Source organism: Desmodus rotundus, chromosome 3 (genome assembly GCF_022682495.2).
Source record: "Desmodus rotundus isolate HL8 chromosome 3, HLdesRot8A.1, whole genome shotgun sequence".
Classification (NCBI taxonomy): domain Eukaryota; kingdom Metazoa; phylum Chordata; class Mammalia; order Chiroptera; family Phyllostomidae; genus Desmodus; species Desmodus rotundus.
Genome location: NC_071389.1, coordinates 65,873,154 through 65,888,190, shown reverse-complemented (window position 1 = coordinate 65,888,190; position 15,037 = coordinate 65,873,154). Strand labels below are relative to the sequence as shown.

The window sequence follows — 15,037 nt, the reverse complement described above, 5'->3', positions numbered from 1 at the left end:
AGAGAGAGACATGCCTCCTGTACTTGTCCCAAACGGGGAGCAAACCCACAACCTTGTGGTATAGGGGAGAAAGCTCCAACCAACTGAGCCATGGGGCCAGGGCCTGGCTGCGTTTCCAGCGCATGCTATCACAACAGCGGGTTGGGGGTCAGGGGGCCTGCTACTAAGGAAACAAGAGGGCAGTTGCGTGGAGTAGCTAGTAAATAGGCCCTAAAAGAATAAAAGAAGAAATGGGAAAGTTTTGCCATTGTGGCCCCTAAGTGTTCAATGAAACAAGCTAACAATATCAAGAAATTAATGATGGAGGCATCAGTTAAGAACAAATTATGGGAATAGCACAATCTTCAGCTCCCTCCCTTTTCCACTCATCTTCATAAACTGAGTTCATAAAAACATATACTCATTAAGAACACATATGTGTGAAGTCTGCAGATTTAAGTTTTATTATATATTGTCCCGCCAATGAAATCTCTTTCTCTAATAAGAATGGGTAAGGGGCAAGATGTTGCTTATTAAAAAAAGCAGATGTCCCCAGCACTGCAAGGAGGGAGTAATGACATGATCTCTAGAACTTGTGCAAAGCCCTCAAAGGAAAAATGCAGCTGAAATTAGAATAAAATTGCTTTAAGAAACTTAAGTATGAATAAGAATGAAATTGGATTCAATCAGGTGGGTTTGGAGCTATTGAGCAACTAGAAGAAAATTACTTCTTAAAAATGGTTCCTTATTCTGGCTTTGCTCCTAAACCATCATAAGGCCTCGCACAAGTCACTTACACATTCTGAGTTTCAACTTCTGTGGCCACTGAGTAGAGAACTGTGTATCGAAGGAAAAGAAGAGGAAGAGGGAGACCAGTTAGGGCTCTATTGCTGTCATCCAGGTGAGGATTAATAGTAACTTGATCCAGAGTAGTGAGACCATATTTGTCAAGTGAGGGAATTGAACCAAAGAGTCCACTCCATCCTAGAGCCTATGAGTGTGTCTAGAGGACCTTATTCCCCACAAAAGCCAAGACAAAAAATCAAGGCTATGCCTTTAGCTCTCCAGGCTGTTAATATTGATTTGATTCATTCACTCAACATCAGGCAATAGTATTTATTGCATACCAGGTGCCAAGACCTATACTAGCTGGACAGTGGTGATGAGAGAGGTATCACCTCTGCAGCCAAGGAGCTGATAGCCTAGCTGAATAGAACACAGAGGCAAGCAAATCACCCATACATAGTTCAATGGAGTGAGAGCCATGGCGGGGGAGTTCAGGAGCTAAAGAATCACAAGTGAGGTCCAAGCAATTCAATTTTTGGAGAATCAGGGAAGATTTGAAGCTTGAGATCTAAAGAATGAAGATGAATTACCCCATTAAAGCAAAGTGGGTAGAGGGGGAAGGAAGAATACCCGGGCAGGCAGAACAGCAGGTGTGAAGGCCTAGAAATGAGAGAGATGGCAAACTGGAGGAGCTGAAGGTAGTTGAGTGTATCGCAGGGTATGTAAGGGAGGTGTGAATAGGCAGGGGACTTATAACCATGTTAAGAAGTTTGGTCTGTGTCCTGTATATAGAAGGGAAAGATGAGAAAGAAAGAGACCAGTTAGGAGTTTATGGCTGTGTATTAGACAAGGACTAACAGTTACTTGCACCAGCGTGGTGGCAAAGCAGGTGCAGAAAACAAAAACTTCAGGAGGCATTGGCTCCCCTAGCCAAGAGCTTTTATGGCTGTGCCTAACAATAGAATATGAAAGTTGGGTGATGAATAGCATTTAGCATGCTACACACTTCATCTCTGAGGAGAGCTGACTCTTCAAACCTCCTAGTGAAGCATTAAATTATTGGTTTGACATCGAGCATCTCATCAAGTACTTTACTAGATTTGTCCATACTTACCCAGACAAGCCATTATTAAAAGTACATGAAATCAAAAAGAAAATGAGTCTGCCAGCACACCTGGCCTCCTTCCACGTACAAAAGTAAATACAACTCAGAAAATGTCTGCTCAACGTAACCTTTTTCTAAGTCACCAGAAGTATTGTTGGCAGCTGCTGGTGACAACTTATTTCATTACATTCTAATGATGTAAACTGCTCCCTCAGGATGATTTAGCTTGCTGCAGACAAAATGCTATTGCTTCTCTACTCGTGTAGAACACAAATGATTGCTGAGAAACTCAAACCCAATATTCAGGATTTTAAGCTAATATAAGAGACCAGCAGAATTCTATAGAGAATAAAGGCAGTTTAGCAGGAATGTCTTTCATAGCCCAGATCACTGCCATGTTGCATTCTACACGTGCAGGCTATTAATCCAGGCTTCGTTTGGAAGATTGGGACTTGGGAGGGAGAGAGAATTTCTTGGCATGGTTCCAAAACTCCCCTAGCCAGAACCAGGCTATCAATAGATTCTTTAGCTAAGGCCCCCATGGGTGACTGGTGGGAGTAAATGCCTACACAAAACCCACATGGTACCTCTAGCTGGTGGTAGCTTCCAGGTAGTGGCTTCTAAATAGCTGCCAGGGGACCAAGTGCTTCAGAATTTTCTGAGGTGATCATTAAAAGCATTGGTTTTGTTGGACCTACCTGAGACCCCCCGAGTCAGAATCTCTGGGAGTGTGACCAGGAATCTGTACATTTAACAAGCTCCCAGGGGGATGTGATGTGCAGCCATGTTTGTCAGCTCCTTTAAGAGACCGCCAGAGTGGGACCACGTATTGTACACAAAGCCAGTCAGTATAGCCCCCAGAAACAAAAGCATCCTCTTCAGGGCTGTTCAGCAGGAGCCATGTACAAGCACCCCTCATTCTCTGTTCCAGCTCTAGCCCTCACTCCACAGGCGCCCTCCTGTCGGTTCCATCTGTGAGACCTGGGCAAGTTCCTCAGCCTTTCTGAGCTTCAGTCTCCTCAACTATAAGATAGGGATAAAATCACAATCCCCTGGGTTACTATAAGAATTAAATAAGTTAACACGCATAAGTACCTGGCACATACTAAACAATCAATAACTATTAGTTACTTTAAATTTGTTCTGGCTTTATTCTATTCTCACCTGTTCTTTCTTACTGGACAACCCTATCTTGGGGGTTCTCCTCTAAGCCCACTCATCTTTCTCTACCCCTCCCCCAAATGTGTACATCTCCAGATTCTAACTGGAACTTGCCCACAGGCTCCAATCTGCTGATCCTGTAAGTGGGATTTCTTTCTCTAACATGGGGTTCTTCCCCTGGGTGTCATCACGTGTGAGGGAGACTGAGTGGCCTTGCATTCCAGACCAGTCTACACAAGTGAACTGACAGTAGAAGCTGCCGAGGTGGCATGCTCTACCTGCCCTAGGTAACAGGAACCTGAGTCTGCCACGTTGCCTGCACAGCCCCACGCTGACTGTTCACACAGTCACGACGGTCTGATAAGAAGAACCACCACCACTGATGAATTACAATTCTGACCCAGGCTCAACGTTAAGGGCGTCATTCGAAAGCACCTATGAGGTAGGTAGAACAGGTCCTTGAATAACGTTGTTTCATTCAATGTCACTTTATTATAACATTGATGGAAATGCCATAGGAACTTTAATCTTATTTGTATCAGTTAGCCTATAGTTAAATAGATTTTGTTACATGTCATTTCACTTAAGTCACAGACCCTATTGAGGATTTTAATTGAGGACTTAGGGTACGGTACAACTGTTCTCATTTTGCCTTTCAGCAAACTAAGGCTTGGAGAGGTTATAAAAGTTGCCAAAGCTCACAAGAGATGGCAGCCAGGGTACTAATACATGTAGCCTGATTCCAATATTCCTTTTCTCCCCTAAACCATTACACTAGGAACCCCCCCAGAGAGCTTGAAATAACACAGAACCCATATGAATAAAATCAGACCTTTCTATCTCAAGTCAGTATTAGTCCAAGTCAAATCTCCTCCCCTGCAAGAAACGGTGTGCTGTGAGGTAAACCCCAGAGAGGTAAGAGTCTTTCTCTGCCACTCACAGGTAGATGATCCTGGGTGAAGGTATTTAAACTTTCTGAGCCCCGTTATTCTTCATCAGTAAAATAGAGACAGTAATACCTACCTCTCATGCCTATATATAAAAATCACATTAGATCATAAATATAGAAATGCCTTAACATAGCATACCAATATTAGCAGTTGTAATTCTTCACTCATTCTACTAATATTTATTCAACACTCACTAAGTTCCAAGCCCTGGAGATGAAACTGTGAAGTAGACACAGTCCTTGACTATCGGCATAGACCAGTGATTTTCAACCAGGGTGCTGCAAGAAATTTTAGAATATGCAATGCCTGCCTATTTAGTCAGGAGCACTGACCCTTTTTCCCTTAGAGTGCCAAATTAAAAAATGACAGCAGCCAACACAATAATAGCCATCTGGTGTGAATGAATCAAAATTATACCTATTTTTTGTCAGATTGGCAAAAAACGTATTTTTTGGTGTGCCACAGAATTTTAGTGATTAGCTGTGCCATGAGATGAAAAAGCCTGAAAAGTCACTGACATAGACTTTAGAGTCTAGTGAAAAAGCAGCGACAAAATAAAGCATAAGTGCTAAATAGAGGGTGTACGTGACAACGAGGACGCACAGGAGGAGCACCCACATTCCTTGGAGAAGAGGAATCAAGACCTGGGATTCCCCAGGCAAAACAAGTAGGAGGTGACAGTAGGAGGATAAAGGATACTCAGATGTCTACTGGGATTTTGATTGGATAGTGGTGTCTTTTCTTAAGAAACACTGAAAAGTAAGCATACTTGGAAGAAATAAAAATTAATCGTTTCAGCTGTGATGAGCCAAAGGTGCCAGGGAATCTATAGCCAGGGAATTGCTATCCATTAGGCAGCTTCATAAAAGAATCTGGAGTTCAAGAGGTGATTTGCATGAAGCTACAGACTTGGAAGTAGCCATTATCATGTAGATAATACTTGAAAGCATGAAAGAGTTAAAGGGAGTAAGAAGAAATGAGATGGTCTACTACAGGAAGAAAAGAGGAGCTTACAAAAGGCTTTGGATTTTATTCGTTCTTGCTCTCACACGGACCTTATTCCATCAAATGTCCTATCCTCGTTTACTTGGTTTTAAACCTCTCCTTGTCTACTTAATTTTTCCATAGATGTTTAAATATACTAAGTCTCTCTTATCGAGACAAATAGCTTTTGTCTACCCCATAACTCGCCTCTCCTTTAGAGTTGAATTTGTGAGACAGAAATCTATCGTTGGAATCCTCACTTGCTCACTTGCCATTCATTTTTCAACCCACTCCACTCTGGCTGCTGCCCCATCTCTCCACTGAAGGTTCCTAACAGTCCATTTGTGGCTAAGTTCAAGAGATACACCTTTGTTTTTGTCTTACCTGATTTCTCCAAGGTTTTAGAGGCTGGATGTTGATTCTCCCTTGTTTGGAATGCACTTCTTCCCTTGGCTCCCTTAACCTCACACTTAATTGTTCTTCCTCCTCCCTCCCAGGCTACTCCTTCTAAGTCCCTCCAGTGAGCTCTTCCCCCTCCATCTCTCTCTCTTAAATAATGGTGTTTCTCAGGATTCTTTCCTGCCCCCCCCTTTTTAAATCCTCACCAGAAGATATTTATTGAGAGGAAGGGAGAGAGAGGGAGAGAAAAAAAAACAGTGATGTGAGAGAGAAACATCAATCAGTTGCCTCCCGAACGTGCCCCAATTGGGGATCACACCCTCAACTTTTGTGGTGTACGTGACAACACTCCAACCAATTGAACCACCCTTCAGGGCCTAGGCTATTTTCTTATAGTACAAACATATTCCCTCTTCTTCTCACAACCTGTTATTTAAACCCATATCCGAGTTATTAGCCTAGGACATACAGAAGCCCAACTCTTTCATTGTAACAGAACAGAAGGAGAATAGGAAGGCTGGAGCCACCAGTAACTTGTTTCATTGCAGGATGTTAAATAAGTACCTACATGATGGTTTATATTTTCTCTGAGAAGTAATAGGTGAGGTCATCTGCTGAACAGTGGTAGAAGGTGATAGGTCTTAGAATATTAGGATAGAGGAGAAGGTTTGAAATAGCCACTAGGGAGGACTGGAACAATTCAGTAGGGAAACATAAATGGATAACTGAGAAATATTGAGGTCCTAGTTAAAGTTGGAAATGATGCTTTTTGGATGCCCCTAATCTGCCCACGGTTTCTCTAGCAGGCTAAATGAAAACATGGAGAAGACCACGTGGGTTTGATCCAAGGTGGTATTTTCCAGGTCAGCAATATAGAATGCACAAAGGGTAATAAAGGAGTATAGGATAACAGCAAGAGGGTGGCCAGAGTGTTGGTCCACAGAGGTCTATGCAGGGAAAAAGAGAAGTTCAAAAAAGAGGCATCAGAGTGAAAGTCTTCAGAGGTTTGAAGGAACGGCTATAACTGGTCATAACTCAATAAGCAAGACGGAAAGACTTGGGTTCGATCAAGGAGTGGTATCATGGAATTTACTGTGTCAGAGTTGGTACAGTTCTGGATGCTGACAAAGCCCAGAATATGGCCACGGTCATGGCTGAAAATGAACACAGAGAACGGTCACTGAAATGAAAGGTGAATGTAAACAGTGGAAAGGCCCACTAATACGTCATTTCTGTAAATTTATCACCCTCCAACTCAGAAGAAATGTAGGCTTCTTCTACACTCTTTCCCAGGAGCACTTCTATTGTTACAATTATTCCATCGTGTTCCACGTAGCTTGGTCTCTGTTTACCCACTACTTCACTCCGCGCTCTTCAAGGAGAAGTGGTGTCAGATCATATTCTCCCACCCGCCACAGTACCCACGAGGTCAGCTAGAGTACAGTGCTGAATGAATGAATACCTAGCAAAAATTGTCTCAGCATGACCTCATATCACAGGCCTCTTCTTCCAATTCCTGGCATATTTCACTGTTGTTATTTATCCATAAATAAAAAGAAGTATATGGCAGCCAGCCAAATGGGAGAAGACATTTGCAAATAATATTTCTAATAGAGGGTTAATATCCAAATATATGAAAGAGAACTGTGCATTTCATATATTTTCTATACATAGTTCTCTTCAGTGATAAAATATATTTTTTCCTAAAGAAGTTATTTCCTAAAGGTGAAGATATAGAACCATGATCATTATCTTTCCCCTCAAATAATATTCCTTTATCACTTTACCTCACATCAGAACTGTGCTAAAGGTGTGGCTAGTGTGGAAATTAAATCTTCAGATAGACCCTTCCTTCCTACAGTATCATCATCTCATCCCATGAATGATTTATTAGTTGCCTACCATATGTCAGGCAGTCCTGTAACAAGGCTCTGGGGATAGAATGATGAACAAGACAATCGCCTCCTGCAGTAAGAAATAGAGACAGGTGAGGAAGCGAAATGTGGGCCCAGCAATGACTGGATCCGTCAAGATACCTTGTGGTAACCTACAACCCCCAAACTCGTAGTTGCCAAAAGGCCACAGATGTTTGTATCTCACACTGCCACGTCTACTGTGTCTCAGCAACACTCCACAACTGCTGCGCTCCTCCATACAATGATTCACCATTGCACCTCCACCACCAGCGGACGCTTTCAGCGTTGCCATGGCAGAGGAAAAGGGGGAGGGACTTGAGCACAGAACAACCTGTGTAAATCTGCTCAAAAACTATCAGCCAAACCAACCACAGGGCCCCACCAACTTCAAGCAGGACAGAAGGTGCAATCTTCTCCTAGGCTCAGAAGTGAAAAAACAGGAAATATTTACCACAATGACAACACAGAATAAAGGCTATGGAAGGGCATAAGAGCACAGAGTGAAACCTCTCAACTCTTGAGGAATCAGGCTTGCTAGAGACATGATATTTAAGCCGAGACCCAAAAGACGAAGAGAATTTAATAAGTTAAGTGGATGGTGAAAGGTGAAAGTCCTGGACAGCAGGGACGGTTTATATAAAGCAAGCATGGGAGGGTTACCTTGCCCGGTTCATTCGGTGCTACAGAAGGTGCAGCCAACAACAGCAATGTAAATGAGATAAGAAGAATCGGTAATAAGCCTGGACACACATATACACAATCATATATAAAGAATGGAGAGGTGAAGGCATATGTCACTGGAATTTTGATGGTAGTGCCTGTCCCCACTACCTTCTAGGGTCAAGAACCCCCAAGCTCCTTGGAGTCTACTGACAGACACAAAACTACTTCTCGAGCAAGTAGGTCCAAGACAGAGAAGTAACCATTCGACTGTGTACCCCAACCTATTTCTGCTAATATCCCCCACCCTCAGAGCATCCTCTCTATGGAACTATTGTACCAACCTCATATGATTACTAAGAGGGTCTAGCAGCTTGAAGCTCACAGTTGCTTAGAACATAGTACAACCTCAATAAAGTCAGCTCTTACCCCGGGGCCCACACTGACTTCGGTGCTCTTCTTAAGCTACATACTTTCAAATATCCCCAGTTAGTAAGAACTATCAGCCCCATTTCACAGATGAGAAAACCATGAACAAGAGTTTAAAGTCCCCAGGGATACACAGCTAATAGTGACAGAAGCAGAGAATTAAAAAGTTAGGGCTGTCTTGATTTAAACCCTGCTTAAATGTGTGTTTAAATTACTACCAGCAGAAGTAGAACTGCCAAGTTCATTTAAAATGAGGATGATACTATATTTGACTGAAATTTTCCCCCTACAAGTACATATGTATTAAGCCAGTTTGAACCGTGAGCCAATCATAAAGCCTAATCAATAGCGTCTGTAGGGACAGTGACCCTCTGGCCCAGACACCAAAGAGACATGGCTAAAGACTTCTGGTTTAATTTTAAAGTGTCTTTCTCATACTTTTACGACCCCTCCAAATTTTCTTAGTTGGCTAGAAGGAACTTAACTCTCAAAACCATGTATCTCTTTCACTCGTCTGAACACACTTGTTAGTGCAGATTAGAACTTGTTAAAGATTAATCCTTAAAGCATCCTCTAGCTTTCTTTTGCAACAAAGGAAACATCAATTACAGGCTCACACATAAACTTTGCCCCTTTCTTGAATACTTGCTGCCCTTTATAAATCTTAGATTTCCTCCCCTTGAGTATTCGTTCAAAGGAGAGATTTTATTGCCTCCAGGGGTTGTTAAACTGATTGCAATACTGCCTATTTAGAGCAGTTCAGTGGGAATTACGCTGGTTCAATGCTGTCAGACCTAGAATATAGCTGTCAAACAGCATTACAAGTAAAACACCCTTGATAAGAAATAATGACCAAATGTCAATCTGTTTTTCACCATCCTTACTACAGACTTCTCCTGCCACACACCAAAAAAAGCAACGTTTTTCACATTATAGTAATAGCACATCTCTGATATTTCAGTTAAAATTCTGGCCGTGTTTCAAGGACAAAAAAAAAGTAGTTCTAAATGCAATCTGATCTCAAAATTGATGAAAGCAACATTTTTCCTTTTAATGAAGCATTTGGCAATCTGTTTCAAACCTAACAAACTTTGTTAATACAAGTAAATGCAGAGTTGTCTTAAATTCGTTTTTAAGTCTTGTCATCCGTTCATCTAACTAACCGAGCCACCATGAGCTTGGCCTTGTGGTAGGCGTGAGGGTGCAACCTGAGGTCCCTCGTGAGCTGCTTGGAGGAGCCCAGGCGTAACCCTGCAGGCACCCGGAGTTAACGTAAGACTGGAGATGATCAGATTTGATCTTTAGAAAGATTAATTTGACTACAGTGTCATTCTCATACTGCTATTCTTGTCTTTATAACACTATTTACAATTCATAATTATATGGTTTGTATCTACCTTCCTAATAAACGATGTCTATAAAAATAGTGTCTATGTTGTTCAGTATTGTATACCCAGAGCCCAGTACAGTGCCTGGCTTAGAAGCCATTTGGTAATTATTTGCAGGATTCAAATATCAATAAACAAATAGAAGTATTACAGGAGGTTGACACTATATTTAAAAAATCAATAAGACTGTTGAAATTTATAGATAGTTCATGGGAACCTAAAATTAAGCAGTGATATTGTGGCAATATAGGGCTTGCTTACGTATTTAATGTAGATAGTACAGGAAAGAAAAGAATCTAGAGTAACTCATAGGTTTCTAATTTGACCTAGTGAGTGTTGATACCCTCAAATAGGAAAAGAAACATTTAAGGGTAAATGACCACTCATCAGCCATGCCCTGATGAAATGTTATTTCTAAATTTCAGGCTTTATAGAAGATGCAGAGAATACAAATAAGATACATATGTAACCCCATTAAAGGCTTTTATTATATCATTTAAAAAGAATTTTTAAAGTATAAAGATTTAATCAGCAATTAAATCCATTCAACCAATTAATGATCTAATATCACACAGATACTCAACAATTAATCCTTCTTCCCTTTGCCCTCCCCCACGTTCACCCTGTCCATCAAGGGAAAATATTTTTAATTTGAAAGAATAGAATATCAGTTCGCTGATAAATTACGTCAAATCATTTTCTGTTACTAAAATGGCTTATTATGTAAGTATAATCCAAGACTATATATAATGTCCTCAATCTCAGAAAGATACCTGATTTGGTTTCCCAAGTCTTATTCATTTCCCCCCGTTCTTTGCTATACATGCTGTCTCACTGCTCAAAAACCTCTATAGGATCCCCCACCGAATTAAAAAGTACATTCAACCTCATTGGCTTTGCAATTCTAGCCTCTGTGCCTTGAATCCCACCTGCTTTTCTAATTTATCTCACACACACACCCAATGTCACCCTAAGAGCCAGCTCTGGGTTTTTCCCCATCCTGAAAAAAATAGGTCACATTGCACCATGGTCGTGCTTTTAGTCCCTGACCACGAATAGTTTGGGTGCTGTTTCACGAGACCTGTTTCTTTATATTCCTAAAAATCTAATTTACTCCCCCAAGAAGGACAATTTTTTTATTACTGGAAACATTACTGTGATGGTTAATTTTATGTGTTGACTAATATAATTACCAACAACAACAAAAAGTGCAATAGGATCTAGAGGAAATTCTTAAGAGTGTTTTATAAATAATGTACGGAAAACATCATCAGAACAGTTTTCTACATTTCCATGGTGACCACTTTGAAGGCACTTATATGTAGTGAAGTTTCTTTTATGGCTCTGCTAAAACTTTGGCTTCTTTTTTTTAGAGTCTCCAACTGGATTCTTAAAGTCTTTATGCTCTTTTTTACAAAGATTTTTATTAAATATAGATGTTTGGCTTCAGTTTGGCCCATTCTTCATTTTTTCATTTCAATTAATTTTTATATTATTTAAGGTGCTTTTCAAATAGTTAAAACACAAATTTGAAAAATCATGGGCCCCATTCCTTTTTGTTTAGAATCAGAATAAAGCTGCATTTCAAATATCTAAAAAAACAACCAATATATGAAACAAAAGATTTTAATGTGTTCAGTCTCCTCTACAAGCAGATAAATTAGAATGCAACAGAAATTTTATTATGATTCTTACAGAATTATTTTCATCAGGATATTAACAAATAAATTGGTTGTAATAAATTTATTTTTCTAAATCAAAAATCTAAAATAATTATTACCAAGTGTTTTGTGTGTTTTATTCATTGTAATCCAAAGACAAGAGCATTGCCAAATTTTAAAAAATATAACTGCAAAATCAGACATAAAATATAGGAGATTTGCTCTATGTTAATGAGAATGTTATTCCCTTGAAGAAGAAAAAATAACGTGTGTCAGGCTTTAGCCACGTTTGTTAAGCTCTGCTGAATATTCTACACAACTGAGAATAAAAAGAACCAAGGCAAAATTGATATAAGGAAAGCATCAGACATAAAAATCCTGAAAGTTTTTTTAAATAAAAACTTTTAAACATGAAGTAGAAAAAAGAAAGTTATCATTGATTATAGCAAATTATATTCATTTTCACAGGAAATAAAGTGCAGAGCTTTAAGAAAAAAAGTTCCAGGTCAATCTCTTTTTACCTGCCTTCCTGAGTTCCACTCACAGTTGCTTTGAGCTGTGTTGACTTCGTTTCAACTGAGTGGTTTCTGACCACTAGGTCCTCACCCGCTCCAACACCACCTTCTCAGCCATGCTCTACCTCCAGGACGAGTGAACACTGTTATTTTTCTGTGGTGACCTCCTTATTGCCAAGCAACCATAAGCTCCCAGATTCGACAGAACCATTCTACTGAGGTGAAAGTCTGTCATACCCCTTACCCCCACCCCACCCCGCAGAATCAACTGCCTGGTCAACCTGCATCTGCGGGCCTCCTCCACCTACCTCTCTTGGCTCCTCTTTCCACTGCAATGTTCTGGAGGGCACTGGCCACTGCGTCTGTGAGTTGGTCAAGCAGGGCCAGGGAGCCCAGTGCCTCTTGAAGAAGCAAAAACAGTGCAGCAGCTGCACCTTCTTCTAGGATGCGCAGAAGGCCTCTCAGAGCAAGTGGGGTAAAACCCTCTACCCCATGGAAGTCGCCATGGTCCAGGAGAAGAACCTGAACTGCACCCTTTTGAATCTCCACGCCCTACTTCTGCCAACACAAACCCCCATCTCTTCCTGGAGAACCACTCACTTCCTAGATGAGCGGTGAAACTTACAAGATTGGCAACCACCTGATTAACATCTGTGGCTGACCAGCCCCAGGCTGGGTGGGGTCACTATCTCTTCCAAAGATTCACCCTCAAGCATAACTAGGGGCCTTCAGAGCCCAGCAGTCTTTGAAGGAGCCCTCTGCTTCCCCCTGATGTCTGGCTTCAGCCTTAGTCTGTCCCTGCAGGCACTAGGCAGCTTTTTATCCCTGGAGCCCTCTCTCAATCCGTGGACGAAATGGAAACAATAAAGCTTTTGGCAGCAAAAAAAGAAAAAAAAAGGAAAAAAAAAAAGAAGGAAGGGAAGAAGGGAGCGAGGGAGGGAAGAAGAGAGAGAGAAGGGGGAGAGAGAGAAGGAAGGAAGGAAGGAAGGGACACTATCTTATACCTCACACAAATATTAACTCAAAATGGATTAAAGACTTGAACATAAGACCCAAAATCATAAAACTCCAAGAAAATATAGTCAGTAAGCTCCTTAATATCAGTATTGGCAATGATTTTTTGGATTTGACACCAAAAGCAAAAGCAAAAAATAAACACGTAGGACTTCAACAAACTCAAAAGCTTCTGCACAGCAAAGGGAACCATTAACATGTGAAAAAGCTACCTACTGAAAAGGAGAAAATATTTGCAAATCATATATTTAATAAGGAGTTGATATCCAAAATATACAAAAAAATAAACCCAATTTTTAAAAATGGGCAGAGGACCTGAGTAGACATTCCTCCAGAGAAGACAAATAGACTGTCAGCAGAGCAGACACATGGAACAGTGCTCAACACCACTAACCATCAGGGAAACACAAGTCGAAACCACGATGAGGTACCTCCTCACACCTGTCAGAATATCTATTATCAAAAACACAAGAAACAGCGAATGCTGGCGAGGATGAGGAGAACAGGGAATATTTGTAACTGTTGCTGCTAATGTAAATTGGTGCAGCCACCATGCAAACAGTAAGGAAGTTCCTCAAAAAATTAAAAATAGAACTACCAGATGACCCAGCAATTCTACATATGAGTATTATTCAAAGGAAATGAAAACGCTAACTTGAAAAGAGGCACCCCCATTTTTATTGCAACATTATCCACAATAGCCTAGAAGATACGGAAACAGCCTGAGTATCCATTGATGGATGAATGGGAAATGGGAAATACACATACACATAATGGGATATTATTCAGCCATTAAAGAAAGAAAAAAGAAAATGCTGCCATTTACAACAACCTGGGCGGACCTTCAGGGCATTATACTAAGTGAAATAAGTCAGACAGAGAAAGATCAGTGACGTATGATCTCACTTGTATGTGGGGGGGAAAAAACAAGCTCATAGATACAGAGGACAGACTGGTAGTTGCCAAAGTTGGGGAGAAAAGGGTGGGCAACGTGGATGAAGAGGTTAAAAGGTACAAACTTCCAGTTATAAAATAAGTAAGCCCTGGGGATGGGACGTGTGGCATGGGGACTACTGCTAACGACACTGTATTACATATCTGGAAGTTGCTAAGAGAGATCTGATGAGCTCCTGAGAGACCCAGGCCTCTTCCCAGGCTGCACTCACCAAGTAGAAGACCATGTTCAGTTTCAGCATGAAGATCGTGAGCCCCATGGTGAGAAGCCAGACCAGTTCAAGCCGAGTCTCACATCTCCTGTGCTCTCCTCTAGTTGGAGATGAACTTGGACCTCAAGTCCCAGGCATAAGAGCTGACTAGAATAGCAGCCAAGGATATTGAAGCTGGGAGCAGTCGGAAAGCTATTATAATCTTTGTTCTTGTCCTTCAATTGAAATCTTTCCAGAAAATCCAAGTAGGGCTAGTACGCAAATTGGAGCAAAATTCAGTGGGAAGCACATTGTCTTTATTGCTCCAAGGAAAATTCTGCCTAAGACAACTCGAAAAAGCCATACAAAAAATCAGCAAAAGCCTCCCAGGGCCACACCCTGACAGCCGTGCACAATGCAACCCTGGAGGACTCGTTTTTCCCAAGTGAAACTGTGGGCAAGAGAATCCGCGTGAAATGGGATGACGGCCAGCCGACTCATGAAGTTTAATTTGGGTAAAGCCCAGCAGAACAATGTGGAACACAAGGTTGAAACTTTTTTGGTGTCTCTAAGAAGCTCATGGGCAAGAATGTTAATTTTGAATTCTGAGTTTCAGTTGTAAATAAAATGATCATATAAAATATCATTCACAAAATAAAAAGTTTCTAAGAGAGTAAATCTTAAAAGTTCTCATTATAAGAAAAATATTATAACTGCGGTAATGTTGACTACACTTATGGTGATCATTTCAATATTTACATAATAATCATGTTGTATACCTGAAGCTAATATAATATATATATCAATTATATCTTAGTTCTTATAAAAAAGAAGAATCAAAAAAACATTCATCTGTCCATAGCAACGTCTGCAAAAATTCCTAGTGTAAGATATGATTCCGGCGATTGACTTACACAAGTGACTTACTTTCCCTGTGCCTTAGTT

General features: G+C 40.8%; 1 pseudogene; it reads left to right on the top strand.

Annotated features, from left to right (window-relative positions):
* The first annotated feature begins 13,444 nt into the window (after nucleotides 1-13,444).
* On the top strand, nucleotides 13,445-14,701 carry LOC112309328 (small ribosomal subunit protein eS7-like; annotated as a pseudogene).
* Nucleotides 14,702-15,037: the final 336 nt, after the last annotated feature.